Source organism: Magnolia sinica, chromosome 2 (assembly GCF_029962835.1).
Source record: "Magnolia sinica isolate HGM2019 chromosome 2, MsV1, whole genome shotgun sequence".
Taxonomy (NCBI): domain Eukaryota; kingdom Viridiplantae; phylum Streptophyta; class Magnoliopsida; order Magnoliales; family Magnoliaceae; genus Magnolia; species Magnolia sinica.
The window spans coordinates 63,867,847-63,882,909 of record NC_080574.1 but is presented as its reverse complement, the minus strand read 5'-3'; the positions used below and the strand labels follow the sequence as shown (position 1 = coordinate 63,882,909).

The 15,063-nt window shown below is 35.7% G+C and overlaps 1 long non-coding RNA gene across 1 annotated transcript; it reads right to left on the bottom strand.

Moving 5' to 3' along the window:
• Positions 1-13,936: 13,936 nt before the first annotated feature.
• On the bottom strand, positions 13,937-14,560 carry LOC131229103 (uncharacterized). Its single transcript, XR_009163178.1, has 3 exons — positions 14,448-14,560; positions 14,166-14,345; positions 13,937-14,069 (listed from the first exon to the last, which is right to left on the bottom strand). It is a non-coding gene; the product is annotated as an uncharacterized LOC131229103 (long non-coding RNA).
• Positions 14,561-15,063: the final 503 nt, after the last annotated feature.

Sequence of the window (15,063 nt, the reverse complement as noted above, 5' to 3'; positions counted from 1 at the left end):
CGCGCTCTTCTTATAGAATATAGAAGGGAGTTCTGCTTTCCATATTCTATTTTACATCTTAGGGAGAGCCTTCTTAAGTTTTTTTTTTCCTCAGTAAAAACCTCTGAAGGATGCATTCTAGTTAATTTGCTTAATTTGATTTTGTGGAATTCTTTTGCTATGTTTTTATTATTTCGAAATTCAAATGCTCTCTCTCTTTCTCTCACATTTGCGTTTTTTGGGATATTAACATGCATTGATGTTTTTCTAGATTTTTTACTGCTCAGGAATCCTATCCAATTGTACAAGTAGCAGTGGGCATAGCATTGTTCTTCTTAATTTGTAGATGAGGGGTTATGGACATAAATCATTTTTTATTGAAAGTAATTCTCTTTCATGGTAAGGGACATTTCTTGTTTCAAAGTTTGTCTAAGGATGTTCATGATGTTTGCTTATTTCATGACTTTGTATAGATTAGCTTATTTTTTTCTTTGGATTAATCTTTATTTTGATGGAATGCAATAAATTTCTATTAATTTATTTCCCGTGACCTTAAATTTCATGTTATCAGGGTTTGAAATTGTTCTTAAAATTCCATCTTAAAATAATAAGCATTCAAAATCGTTTCTAAAATTGTGCCCAAACTATGACCATTAGCACCAGAACGGTTTAAAACTGCTCCTAAAATTCCATTTTTAATTTTTGAAAAGGTAACCAAAACGGTTCTGAACCGTTCCTGATTTTCTGCGACGCCTCATTTATGAATGGTATTAAACCGTTCCTAAATGACGATTTTGGTGTAGTGCCTACTCAGTCAAAGGAGAGGGGTGAAATTTATCATATGAAAGAAGATGATGACATAAATGATAAAATGGCTAATCTCATAACAAAACTCGAGGCCATAGAACTAAAGAAGGATAAGGCTAAGGAAACTGTTTGTGGTATTTGTGTTACAACATTCTCACAACTGAAAATTGTCCAACAATACCTACTTTTCAAGAGTTATTGAATGAGCAATCTAATGCCGTGAATAATTACCAAAGACATTTCAGTGAATCCACTTCAAATACATATAATCCTAATTCAAGAAATCATCCAAATTTTAGCTAGAGGAATGGACAAACTGCTATTCCTCAAGGATTCCCTTATCAAATTCTAAATAAAGGGAAACCTTAAGAGGATCCGGTTCTAAAGCATTTTCAAAATCAAGAGCATTTCAATCAGGGTATGCTACAAGCCTTTCAAGACCTTACAAAGGCCATACAAGGGCTTAAGACAAAAAATGCGATAGGAAAAAAGGAAAACCTTCCAGCTTAACCTCTTCCTAATCCAAAATAGCAATATGAAGTAAGCGACCCGAGCTCTTCAAATCAAATGGAGCAAGCTAAGTCTATCACCACTCTTAGGAGTGGGAAAATAACTAACAAATCTATTTTGGTAAGGGCTGAAAAGTCGAAGGACCCGAAAATAGATGAAACTAATAGATCTATCAACACTCCACATGAGTTAGAACTGGAACCTCATGGCAAGTCGATTCCTCCAATTCCCCAATGGTTGATTGTACTTTCTAACTCTCATGACATTTTAGAGGTGTTGAAAAAAGTGAAGGTCAATATTCCTCTACTGGATTTTGTTAAACAAATACATTCATATGCCAATTTTCTGAAAGACTTATGTACAACCAAAAGATGACAAAATATTCAAAAGAAAATCGTGTTAACAGAAAAAGTGAGTGCCATTCTGAAGCAAGATGTGCCATAGAAATATAAAGATCCCGGTGACCCAACCATTGCTTGTGTAATTAGGAATTACTGAATTAACGTGGACTTCTTGACTTAGGAGTGAGCATAAATATGATCCCGTACTCGATCTATAAACAATTGAGTCTAGGTGAATTAAAATCCACTCAGACCACATTACAACTTGTCGATCGCTCAGTTCGTGTATCGAGAGGGATAGTTGAGGATGCGTTGATCCAGTTGACAAATTCTACTATCCGGTAGATTTTATCGTCTTAGACACTCAACCCATCGTGGACATGAGCACTCAAATTCCCATCATTCTTAGTCACACATTCCTTGCCACATCAAATGCAATCATTAATTGCATGAATAGAGTCATAAGTTTGTCTTTTGGAAATATGACATTGGAGTTAAATATCTTTTTCAATACGGGCAAACAATCAGAGGAAGATAATGATTCCCATGATATTAACCTAATTGACTCTTTTGTGGAAAATAGAACTTTTCTGACATTATCCTCTAACCCTCTATTGATGTGCCTAGCCCACTCCCATGATTTAGATGATGATGTGGTTAGGGGATGGGAACTATGCTGGATACTATGCCAGTACTTAAAGTTAGCCGGTGGAGGTCACAAGTTGAAGAATTACCTTAAACTGACGTAGTGCCTCTACCGTTTAACCTCAAGGCAATAAAGCTTGACTTAAAACTTTTTTCCTCTGATTTGATATACGTATATTTAGGTCAAGATGAGACATACTCGATGGTGATCTCTTCCCACCTTGAGCAAGAACAGGAGAGTATGCTTATCTCTAGTCTCATGAGCATAAGGGAGCCTTTGGATGGTCGATTGCGGACCTCAAGGGAATTGACCCTTTGATTTGTACTCACCGCATTTATCTAGAGGATAATATTAAGACCTCATGACAACCACAACATAGATTAAATTCAAACATGAAGGAAGTGGTTAAGACTGAAGTTCTTAAGCTATTAGATGTGGGTATCATATACCCTATATCAGATAGCCAATGCGTGACTCAAACTCAGGTGGTTCCTAAGAAGTCTGGAATTACCATAGTAGCCAATGCCAACAATGAAATTGTGCCAACTAGAGTTACTAGTGGTTGGAGAATGTGCATTAACTATAGAAAATTAAATATCGTCACGAGGAAGGACCACTTTCTTTTACCTTTCATTGACAAATTTTAGAAAGTCTAGCTGGTCACTCGTACTATTACTTTTGTGATGGGTATTCGGGCTACAATCAGATAAAGATAGCCCTTAAAAATTAGGAAAAGATGACATTCACATGCCACTTTGGCACCTTTGCTTACCGAAGGATGCCATTCAGACTGTGTAATGCCTCCACTACTTTTAAGTGATCCATGATAAGTATTTTTTCTGACATGGTAGGGCAATATCTAGAGGTCTTCATGGATGATTTTTCTGTCTTTGGTCCATCATTCAGCGATTATTTAGAGAATCTTAAATGCGTGTTGAAGCGATGTGAGGAAAAGAACTTAGTACTAAATTGGGAGAAGTGTCATTTCATGGTTCATAAGGGAATTGTCCTTGGACATATCATCTCGTCCAAAGGAATTGAGGTAGACAAGGCTAAGATTGATCTTATCTCTAACTTACCTCTACCTAAGAACATACGAGATGTGCAGTCCTTCTCAAGACACGTTAGATTTTATAGAAGATTTATAAAGGATTTTAGTCACCGCTCCCGTCCTTTATGCAATCTACTTCAAAAAGATGTACCATACGAGTGGACTGAGTAATGCTAGGAAACTTTTTCTAAGTTTAAGGGCATGCTAACCACCACACTTATCATCCAACCACCTGATTGGAGCATTCCTTTTAAACTTATGTGTGATGAGTTCGACTATGCTCTTGGGGAAGTGTTAAGCCAGAGAAAAGATAAAAAGCCTTATGTTATACACTACATAAGTAAAACCTTAAATCCTACCCAAGTGAATTACTCTACTACGGAGAAGGAACTCTTAGCCGTAGTATTCACTTTAGACAAATTTAGGTCCTACTTAATGGATCTAAGATCATCATCTACACTAATCATGCGACGCTCAAATATTTTCTTTATAAGAATGATGCTAAGACCCGCTTGATAAGATGGATCCTTTTACACTAGGAATTTAATTTGAAAATACAAGATAAAAAGGGAGTAGAAAATGTAGTGGTTGACCATCTTTCCCGCCTTGATCTCCCTAATTCCCTTAAGACGACACGTATAAATGACATGTTTCCTGATGAATAATTGTTTCGAGTCTCCCACTCACCTTGGTTTGTTGATATTGTTAACTATCTTGCCACAGGTTTCACGCCAATACATTGGACGGCGCAAGATAAGAAAAAATTCTTCGCTGAGGTACGCAAGTTTTTCTGGGATGATCCGTATTTGTTTAAATATTGCCTAGACCAAATCTTAAGGAGATGTGCACATTGAACACCAAAGTATCATCTCCTTCTGTCACTCTCAGGCCTGTGTTGGTCACTTTTCTACTAAAAAGACCACGACCAAGATTCTGCAATGTGGCTTTTACTAACCCACTATGTTCAAGGACACTCGTGAGTTTTACAAAGCTTGTGAGCATTGTCAGAAATTGGGAGCATTATCCCATCGAAATATGATGCCCTTAAACCCCATTCTTATCATAGAAGCATTCGATTGCTGGGGCATCAATTTTATGGGACCATTCTCCCAATCCTTTGAGAATTTATACATTATACTAGTAGTAAACTATGTCACTAAATGGGTCAAAGCGATTCAATGCCGGAACAATAACCATCAAACGGTTATTAAATTCTTAAAAGAAAATATTATTTCCTAGTTCGGAATGCCTTGAGCCATCATTAGTAATGAGGGCTCACATTTTTATAATAGGTCATTTGCAAACTTAATGGAGAAATATGACATATCTCACAAGGTGAGCACTCCATACCACCCACAAACAACTGGGTAAGCTGAGATTTTCAATAGGGAGATCCAACACATTTTGGAGAAAACGGTTAACCATTATTGAAAGGATTGGTCAATCTGATTGACCGATGCTTTATGGGCTCACCGTATTGCATTTAAAACCCCTATCAAAATGTCTCCCTTTAGACTTATTTATGGGAAGGCTTGTCACTTACCTGTGGAGTTGGAACATAGGGCCTACTGGGCGATTAAAAATATGAACTTCAATTTAGACAATGTTGTCTCACTACGTAAACTCCAATTAAATGAACTTGAAGAAATCTGGAATGATGCATATGAGAATTTGAGAATTTACAAGGACAGAATGAAGGTGTTTTATGGCCAATGCATTCTCAGAAAATCATTCACACCAGGTCAAAAGGTCATTTTGTACAATTCTGGGTTACATCTCTTTCCGGAAAAACTCGGATCTCGTTAGGTTGGCCCTTTCACTATTACTAATGTCTATCCTCATGGGCCATTGAAATTCGGAATCCAATTAATGGCAATGATTTCAAAGTGAATGGACATCATTTAAAGCCAATTATTGCAAAATTTGATTCAGAGGACATGTCCATGCCTTTGACTCATCCTGTTTACTAGGATTGACCTCCTAGTCCAACAGAGGTGTAGTTAGGTTTATTGCTTTTCACCTTTTAATGATTGTTTTCTTTCCACTATTTTAGGATAGTTTGCTTATCGTTTGTTTAAGCCTTTTGTGTTATCCCATCTTCACACTGAGATCATTGGAAAAGCCTCAAAATTTCTTCTTCAGGTATTATCTTTCCATCACTTCTCTTTTTCTTTTCATTGCTTCTTTTGCATTACATGCTTATTTCTTTTACATTGAGGACAATGTAGATTTTAGGTTGGGGATGGGGGATTGGGTAAACTAATCAGTTGTTTTCTTAGTCCTTAAACAAGAATTGCGGAAAAGTGTAAAATTTTTAAAAATTAGAATTATAAGATGCTTATTGTTGATGATTTATGTCTTTTAAATTTGGTTACTTGGAGATTTCAAAGATAAGTTCGAATTATTAATCCATGAGTAGAAGTTTTAAACATTGATCAAGTCATGATTTCACATGTCACATCTAGCCGTCACATTAAAGCTTCAATCAACATTGAATTGTTAACTTGGTGATTATTTAAAATAGAAGGAACTAACCTGGGGAATTTGTCTATCATGTTCAAAAAATAAAAAAGTAATACCCATCTAAAAAAACAATTGTCTTCGAAAAGGCCACCTATTAAAGATCTTTAAAATGGTTGACATAGTGTGAAAGCTATCGATGAAAAAATTAAAAGCTGGAGGAATAAAAGGGGAATTAAAAATTGAACTTTAAGGCAAAATTCATTTTAAGTTTTGGTTGTCCTCAATGCTCTTTTAATTATCAATGTTATCATGAAAATGAAGAATTGAACCTTTAACTGTGATAAGTGTAGACTTCATTATGCACCCATGAAACTCAATATTTTAAATGGTTCTAATTGGAGGATTAATGCTTTGAACTTGATTATGAAGTTTACTGAGTGCTAGAGTTTAGGAGAGAATAATGCTCAACATAGATGTATTTTGAACCTCTATTATCTGGATTGTTTTTTAAACTTCTTGAGCTTATGGAAATTATACAATGGTTTCGAAATATTTTTTCACATGCTTTGCTCGGGACTAGTAAAATGCTAGATGGGGATTGTGTTGAGGTCAAATATTGCATATTTTTCCCATTTATATCTTGGTTTTATGAGCATGTTACTGTTTAATGTCCTATTTTACTTATGTTTGTTTTGCAAGGTGAATTTAAGAGCTTAGATTGGAAAAGGTGCTAAAAGCATGATTTGATGTCAAAGATTACCTAGGCAAGGGATGGATCTTATGAGACCAAAATTGAAGAATTCACATGCCTAAGATCCAAGGAAACCATGTGAGGAATAAAGAGAATGAAAGATTTAATGTGAAGAAAATGAATCTTGAAATTGTCTTGAAAACAAACAAATTCCGAAAATTGTCGTAAAAAAGCATATTCTGAAACTGAGAATCTATTTTAGTTTTACAGAGTGAAGTATACTTTGGGAAATTGTGCAAAGTGAAGTTTAATTTAGCAAACTGTGGAGAGTGCATAAATTTGAGGCAGTTTCTAGATTTTTCCAACTAGGTGCGAAAGTTAGTGTTGCACAACTGTAAATAGGAGTCCCCAAAACATATTCCTGAAAAAGTACATTCTAAAACTCAGAGTAAATTTTAGTTGTGAAGAGTGAAGTATATTTTGGAAAACTGCGTAAAGTGAAGTTTAATTTAGCAAACTACCGAGAGTGCATAAATTTGAAGCGGTTTCTAGAGTTTTCCAACTAAGTGTGAATGTTGGTGTTACACAACTATAAATAGGAGTCGTCAATGCATATTCCTGAAATTGTCCTAAAAAAATATATTATGAAACTCATAGTATATTTTAGTTATGTAGACTGAAGAATATTTTGGAAAACTACACAAAGTAAAGTTTAATTTTGCAAACTGCAGAGAGTGCGTAAATTTGAGGTGGTTTCTAGATTTTTCCAACTAGGTGTGAAAGTTGGTGATGCACAACTATAAATATGGATCCCCAAAACATATTCCTGAAATTGTCCTGAAAAAGTTTATTCTGAAAATCGCAGTATATTTTAGTTGTGCAGAGGGAAGTATATTTTGAAAAACTACGTAAAGTGAAGTTTAATTTAGCAAACAGTGGAGAGTACATAAATTTGAGGCAGTTTCTAGATTCTTCCAACTAGGTGTGAAAGTTGGTGTTGCTTAACTATAAATAGGAGTTCGCATAACATATTCCTGAAATTGTCATTAAAAAGTATATTCTGAAACTCGGAGTCTATTTTAGCTATGCAGAGTGAAGTATATTTTGAAAAACTGCGCAGAGTGAAGTTTAATTTAGCAAATTGCGAAGAGTGCGTAAATTTGAGGTGGTTTCTAGATTTTTCTAACTAAGTGTAAAAGTTGGTGTTGCACAACTATAAATAGGAGTCCCCAGGGCATCCTTAGGCATCATCTAGGGTTTACAGGAGCAAAGCATAAGGGTGGAGAGCCATCGCCAACCGTTTTTCTTCTCTTTCTCCTTAATTTTTTGTGATTTCTTCTAGGGATTTAGATCCAACCATGTCTATGAGGTGAAGCTTGCAGTGTGATGGGATGTTTTTATTGCTTTAATTCATGTTTATGTTGAACTTACTTTAATTCTAGTCTGATATTTAATTAATACTTTCAGTTTTTTTTAATGATTTATTGTAGCTCAAATTATAATAGATCTGCAATAGCTTTAAGTATATTCTTTTCATGCTTTGAGATTATGAAATTAGGAAATCCTGTTGTTCACCATCGTCTCTTGGGCATGGTTGGATGATGCAATCCCTTCTAATATTCATAATTCTCCTATGTTCGCAGAATTAGGATATCATGTTGTTTGCCATTGTCTACAGGGCAAGACTAAGTGATGGAATCACTTCCAATCCTCACAATTCTCATCCATTGAGAATTAACTTAATGGAAGTTCAAATTTGGTTTTATTGTTATATCTTCCAACTAGATAAGATAGGACTCCGATTCCAGTTGTGTCCTTGAATCAAGCATAGTATCACCCTGATTGCTACAAGTGAATCCTTGGAAACCCTAGTTCTCACCTTTGAATTTCTTAAGTTTCTAATTAAATCTCTCACAATTACTTCCTTTTATTTTATATTTAGATTCATATCTTTTTCTAGTTCTACTTCTAGTTGCTTTCAGAATACTTATGGGATTAGTCCTTGTGGATTCGACCTCGGTCTCACCGAGATTATTACTACATCACGACCCTACACTTGGGGTTGTGAACATATGGGTTACATGAGAATGGCATGAGTTTGTTTAATTAATGGGGAGAGAGTGACATGAGTGTTGGATGACTTGATTGATGGATGGGTTGATAGATAGATGGATTGATTGATTGATTTTACAACATGGGGATTTTTGCAAGTGGGGCACGCGTGCATTACACGGCCCATATCAGATTGTGTCAAAATTGTAACTTCTAATCTAAGGGTCGAAATAGGGCGTGTCGCGCGGCGTTGTAATCGTAACACCCACGCGGTTGTTAAGGTATAAGTCTCGGGGGTAGCAAAATAGGGTCGCGATCAAAACTCATTGATCTAGTCCGTCAGGAACATGCCGGCATTGAAAACGAAACATAAAGAGGGTTAATTAGGGTACATGTCTTACAACTTTACCCTCCTTACAAAAAATTTCATTCTCTAAATTTCTCCACAGCCAAACCATACATAAGACGCTCTTGTCAGGGTATTATGTTCAAAGTTTCTATGTTCACAAATGGGAATGCTAATTTTTTTACTAAGTTGCAATGGAATCCTAGGGTGTGTTTCTAAATTTCCAAGATTGGTATTCTAATCTTGGTAAGTTTACAACATTCATAAAGTGAAGGATATTTATTCTAAGACCATTATTGAGGGTCAAATATTGCATATTAGACCCCAGTTATTACTTAGTTTTATGAACATGAGAATGTTTAACATTTTATTTTAATCATGTTTGTGTTGCAAGGTCAATTTAAGAGCTTGGATTGAAAAGGGTAGTAAAAATATAGATTTGATGCTTAAGAATCCTCAAGGCAAGAGACGGATCTTAAGAGACCGAGATTGAAGAATTCACATGCTAAAGATCTAAGGAAACCAAGTGATTGAAGATAAGGAAGCCTGAAAATTGTCCTGAATGCAGGATCACAGGGTTCCCACCATCCATTTGACACGAAACCTTTGTTGGAGTATAAAAATAATAATAAAGAAAGATTAAAAGGGTAGAAGATCAAAAGGGAAATAGATAAATGAGAAAGAAAGAAGAAAATCAAGTATCATGTTTAATGGTTGTGCGGGTCGCGCAACTAGTACTTGGTTGCATGGACCGCACAATAGGCTTCCTCCATTGCACGGGTCGTGTAACCAAGATCAGAGACAGTTTATTATGGACAGTCAGATCTGGTGCAAGGTAGGTTCTATGGCATAAAGATCGAAAGTTCGCATGTGTGAAGGCCTATAAATACCCCACTCCCCCTCTCATTTTGGGAGAGAATAATTTTTGGAAGAAGAACAAAGATCTAGAGGAAGACTGAAGGTGAGAAGGAGAGAAATGGGAAGTTGGTTATGCGACCCCCGCAACCAATAACTAGTTACGCAGGATGCGTAACCATGCCGTTATATGGCCAGTAATGAAAGGGGCCAAGGTGCTGCCAAAATAGCCAAGTTCAATCTTCGTCGTTCCAAGTTCTCCTTTTGCATAAGAGTCAAGCTCGAAAAAGAGAAGGATCAAATGATCAAACCCGTATAACATTCCTCCTAAGGAGATGACTGAAGCACAAGTCAAAATGCTACTGAAATCAAGATTCAACATTCGAACTTTGTTAATTTATCTATTTCAAATAATCTATCTTATAATAAAGGGATATTAGAGGATGTAAATGAACTCAATATTGTTAATAAAATGATTGTTCTATGTATTCTCTCTTTGTATGTTCTAATAAGATAATTCCCCATATCAAATGCATTTGTTTCTTGTTCGAAACAAAATGGCAACTCTGGTGGGGACTTTGTTTATCTTATTTCATATTAACATTGAGAGTATTATAAGACTTTCGTTGTAATTTGACATCTTTTGACGCCAAAATGGCGACTCTTAGTGGGAACATCCTCCCCTTCATCTCTAAGATAGATTATGTAATTCTTTAAATACTAACTATAATTTATTTCTATGTTTTATATCTAAAGAGATCAAACTACAAACTATGACCAATGGCAATTTCTACAAGGAAAGTGAACTTTTATTCCACTTCAACTGGATTCATGGTGGAATATTTGCCGAACCAACCTCCGAAGAACATGGCTCAACTTCCTACAAGCAAAAATGACTTACCCCGAGAAATGGCTGGAGTTGTGTCTACTTCGCCTCAAGCACTGGAAGGTGACAAGGACTAGACTATTGTAATGTCTCATAGGACGAGAGCTCGGAATACAAGAAGTCCCAGAATGAACCTGGCTTTGCCAAGAGTTAGAGGACCGATAACACGTAACGTTGCTAAGGGGAACCCCGAACTCGCCCCTCCTGCTATATATCCCGAGCGAACAACTCCATAGTAAACATTGTGCAACTTTCCAGCTTTGGATGCCCCAAGAGTCAAATGGACAAAAGAGCAAAATGGTAAGGCATTACTACTAGGCTCATTGATGTCTGTATCGCCCCAATCAATCAATGGTGATGGGAGCACAAACACTACTAGAAAAAAGGGCAAAGGATAGGATAAAAGCCGAAGCTAATGATCTATGGCTACGATTATAGTTCGTAGCACGACTGTAGCCATTGGTGCCATTGTCATAGGTCTTAAATCTATAGCTACGAATTTAATCCATAGCCATATAAACAATAGCTATAGATTAAATCCGTAGCCATATTTCCATAGATTTAAAGTATATAGAGCTACAGATTATATCTATAGCTAAAAGTGGAGTAAGAACTGTAGCAATAGGCTGAATTTAACAACAACTATGGTTTCCAGATAAAGGGCTATGGTGAACAGCCGTAGCTAGTGCCGATTTTTTTATTTTTTGTTCTTTAAAAAAATATAATAATGGCATCTCTTACCATTGTAGTACATGCCCTGATAGATCAACTCATATAAGCTAATACATATAAATACTTTATGGCTAAATCATTTATTCAATCAAATATAATAATTCATTTTAATCCATTCACAAAAGTACAATGCCAACATAATAGTTATATGTTTATTTAAAGTTCTCATTGACAGCAAGATATAATGCCTTCTCGTAGCCAAATAACTTCTCAACAATCGCAAGCGAGAACTCCATGGATGTGCCTCTACTGGTTATCAATTTGCCATCAACTAACGCCTATTCTTAGCTTTGCTTTGATTCGAAAGCTTACTGCACATGGCTGAAAATCAATTTTATCATACAAACATTGTAGTCATATGAAAAAGGCTATGCCTCGAAACTGAAGAACTAAATTATAGAGAAAGATGACAACGAGGTGACATAAATAAAAAAAGACAATACTCGAGAGCATACACTGATCTTCTAATTTCTGAACAAGCAAAATCTGCAACAGCTAAAGACAAAATAAACATTCAGCTATTCAAAATACCATCTAATATAGGTATAACAATACCAACTAAATTTGCAAAAATAGGATAGATCAACCATTTCAGCTAAATTAAGATTTCACTCAACCTATGATTTGTCAGTTCACTTGATGGATAAAAGTTCAACAGAATGTGTAAAGAAGACAATCCCCAAGGAAACTTTGTAAAGCGTGTGAGAGAGCAGCAAAAGTATCAAGGAGATATGTAAAATAAAATTAAAATAATCAAGTATTTCTAATATTGAAAATCTATTTTCTGTATTTGAATTGCAGTAGATCTTTTCATATTGATGATGAGGTCTGGTCCATCAGAATTTTGGAATGAACCCTCATAAAAATGGTCCACCAATCAACATATCTTATAAAGAAAAGCTTGGGGACATTTGAGAACACTTGAGAACATTTGTGCCACAGTCTTCATTTAAAAGGTAGTTTAACTCCCATCCTACAAAGCAGGGTTAAATAAATTTGAAAGCAGCATAACTTAATTGATATCACAAAATGACCACCATTTTTCAAAAAAAATATGAGGCATTTAAAGCTAAGATCTTCGCATGCAGTTGCAAACTACCATCTAACCACCTCACAAACCGCGCATTGCTTTCATACTGTAAAACCAAACTTCATCAACATACAGCAAGTGTACAACAATTATGCTAAAATGCAAAACGCAAAATGTTAAAGGCAATCCATATGTTAATAATATATACCTTCAGGTTGCTTAGCATTTTCACAGTAGCAGGATTAAAATACATCTACATGGAAGGAAATTTAGGTAATTAGATAGCAGGCAAAAAAGAAAAAGAAATAGGTAGGAAGCAGGACTAGGTGCCAGAGTCTAATGCACAGTATACTCAGGTAGGTAGCGATGTTTTTCTTTCACTCTGACTAGGAATTAAAGGGCTAGGTGGTTCTAAATTTACCTGATTGGGAACTAAAGAGCCAGCCTAGTAAGTTTTTCCAACTGCATGATGACAAAAAGTAACTCTAGCCAAATCTTCATCTATAAATATTCTCTCATTTCCAATAGTTCCTCCAAACGCGATACCCACTGGCTTTGGATATGCTTCATATCTCCCCATAGGATGGAGGTGGCTATATATAAAATTCTTGTCCTTCCCTGTACAGTGACAGAATATATGATTAGTTGAGCTATAGAATTCCAGTACAGGTAGAAAGAATTTGTTATACGTACCAAAAGGTGGAAACACATGGAAAATTGGGCTTATAACATAGACATATGCAGAGCTTCCATAGTAACCTTCAATGTTAGACTAGAATCTATTTAATCCCTTCCCATGAAGAGAAGACGTGAAAAAAAAAATTTCAGTTAAGGATACGTTCAAAAATAGAACTCAATCAAGCATGAGAATCACTGAATGGTTATAGATTCAATAGAGAACTAATGATTAATTATTAATCTAATATGCCAGCAAAGACTAAACAATCGTTATGGCTAAATCCATTAAACTAATTTTATTTAACCATCCTTCTTGAACCTCTTATTCAATGGTAAGGATTTTCAAATTGACCTGAATTTTTTATATGGACACCTCCATGGTGGGCCCATGTGATGAGTAGCTAGCATCTTGCAAAAAATAAGGGGAGAGAAGATCAGAACCACCGGAACCCTCTTCAATAAGGATTTACTTGGGAGATGGCAAAGGATTGAATTGCAATTCAGGGTAGGCATATAAGTACCACACCCAAACTCCATATTTATAAAAACCTTATGTTCCTCATCAACTCAACTGAGAAACTGAAAATTGAATTTAACATTTTTTTTTTCTTTTCTTCTCAATATTCTTGTAAATTAGAGATGGAAATAGCTTAAGCTGAGATGGTTCAAGATGATCACCATGACTAACCTGAGCATCAGCACCTGAAGAAACAAGGATGTTAAGGCTGTTAGAAAGGGCTAAACCAGTTATGCTCTTCTGGTGACCTCTCAAATTTATTTTTTTTTACCTAATAAGAGAAAAAAATAAAAATAAAAACCTAATTACTTGTTCTTCCTCTGATATGAAACTTTGGTTCAGATGCAAAAAATTACCTCATCCACTTTGACATTGTAAATATGGATGGTTGAATCCTCCATTCCAATTGCTATTATGTTATGATCTTGTGGAAGAAATGCCAAGCATGTCGAAGCTAGTGGAGGTGGCATGAATGTTGTCATTACCTGCGGAACAATGCAATTGCATGTCCAATCACACGAAAGAGTGACAAGATTGATCCAATATGCAAGTATGATCCAATATACAAGTACTGCCATTACCATAAAAGTCATCATGTTGAATGGTGACACCTTCCCACCACATGCAGACATTACATATGAATCATTCTTCAAGAAAGCTATGCATGGGACTGCTTCTTCAGGGTTGGTATCTGAGACATCATTAGCCATAAGAAGACCACTGTTTGGTTGCCAAAGCTGTGGAGCAACACTGGCAGTGGCCTTTAAACCTCAATGGATTCAGAAATCTCTTCTTCAATAATAAGTTTAGTGCAAATACTCAACAAGAATTGCAGATGGTAAATAAGATCATTTAACCATTACATTGCCACTTGGATTTTGTTCACTTCGGCTCCACTTCCATAGCTTCTGAATTACATTTGATCTAAGAGCCAATAAGCCAACCCCAGAGTTTGTGTAAAGAAGTCTTGCAACCTGGGATGAATGGATGTTATTATAGCACCATGACTTCAGCCAATTCTTAGGGTTTAGTTTTCTCAGTCATGTCTTCTAAAACTCAGGGGTTCTTTCCTTGTCAATATAAATAATATGCAAACTATATTTAAAGCAAAAAAGCCATGATGCTTCGATGGTTGAGAACATAAACTGCATAATAATGCTGCAGTTTTCATGCCAGTGGAAAATTCAGATTATCTGCCATTGGCTCCCATCATATTTTGGTCCACTCGGAGAGTGAAGCATTTCATTTTTTGGTAGGAATATCAAAATTCATTAAATTAGATTTCATAATAGCACTTGCATGTTTAAGAAAATGCAGATAATTGAAAGTAACACATTTCTTTCAAAACAACTGGTCAACCTAGAGGTTTAACAACAAAACTCAAGACCTGATTAACAAAATTGCCCAAGTTACTCAGCAACTTGTTGTTTAGTTTGGCCTGCAAGTCTGCCCATGTAAACAATGTGTCTGAAACCTTAT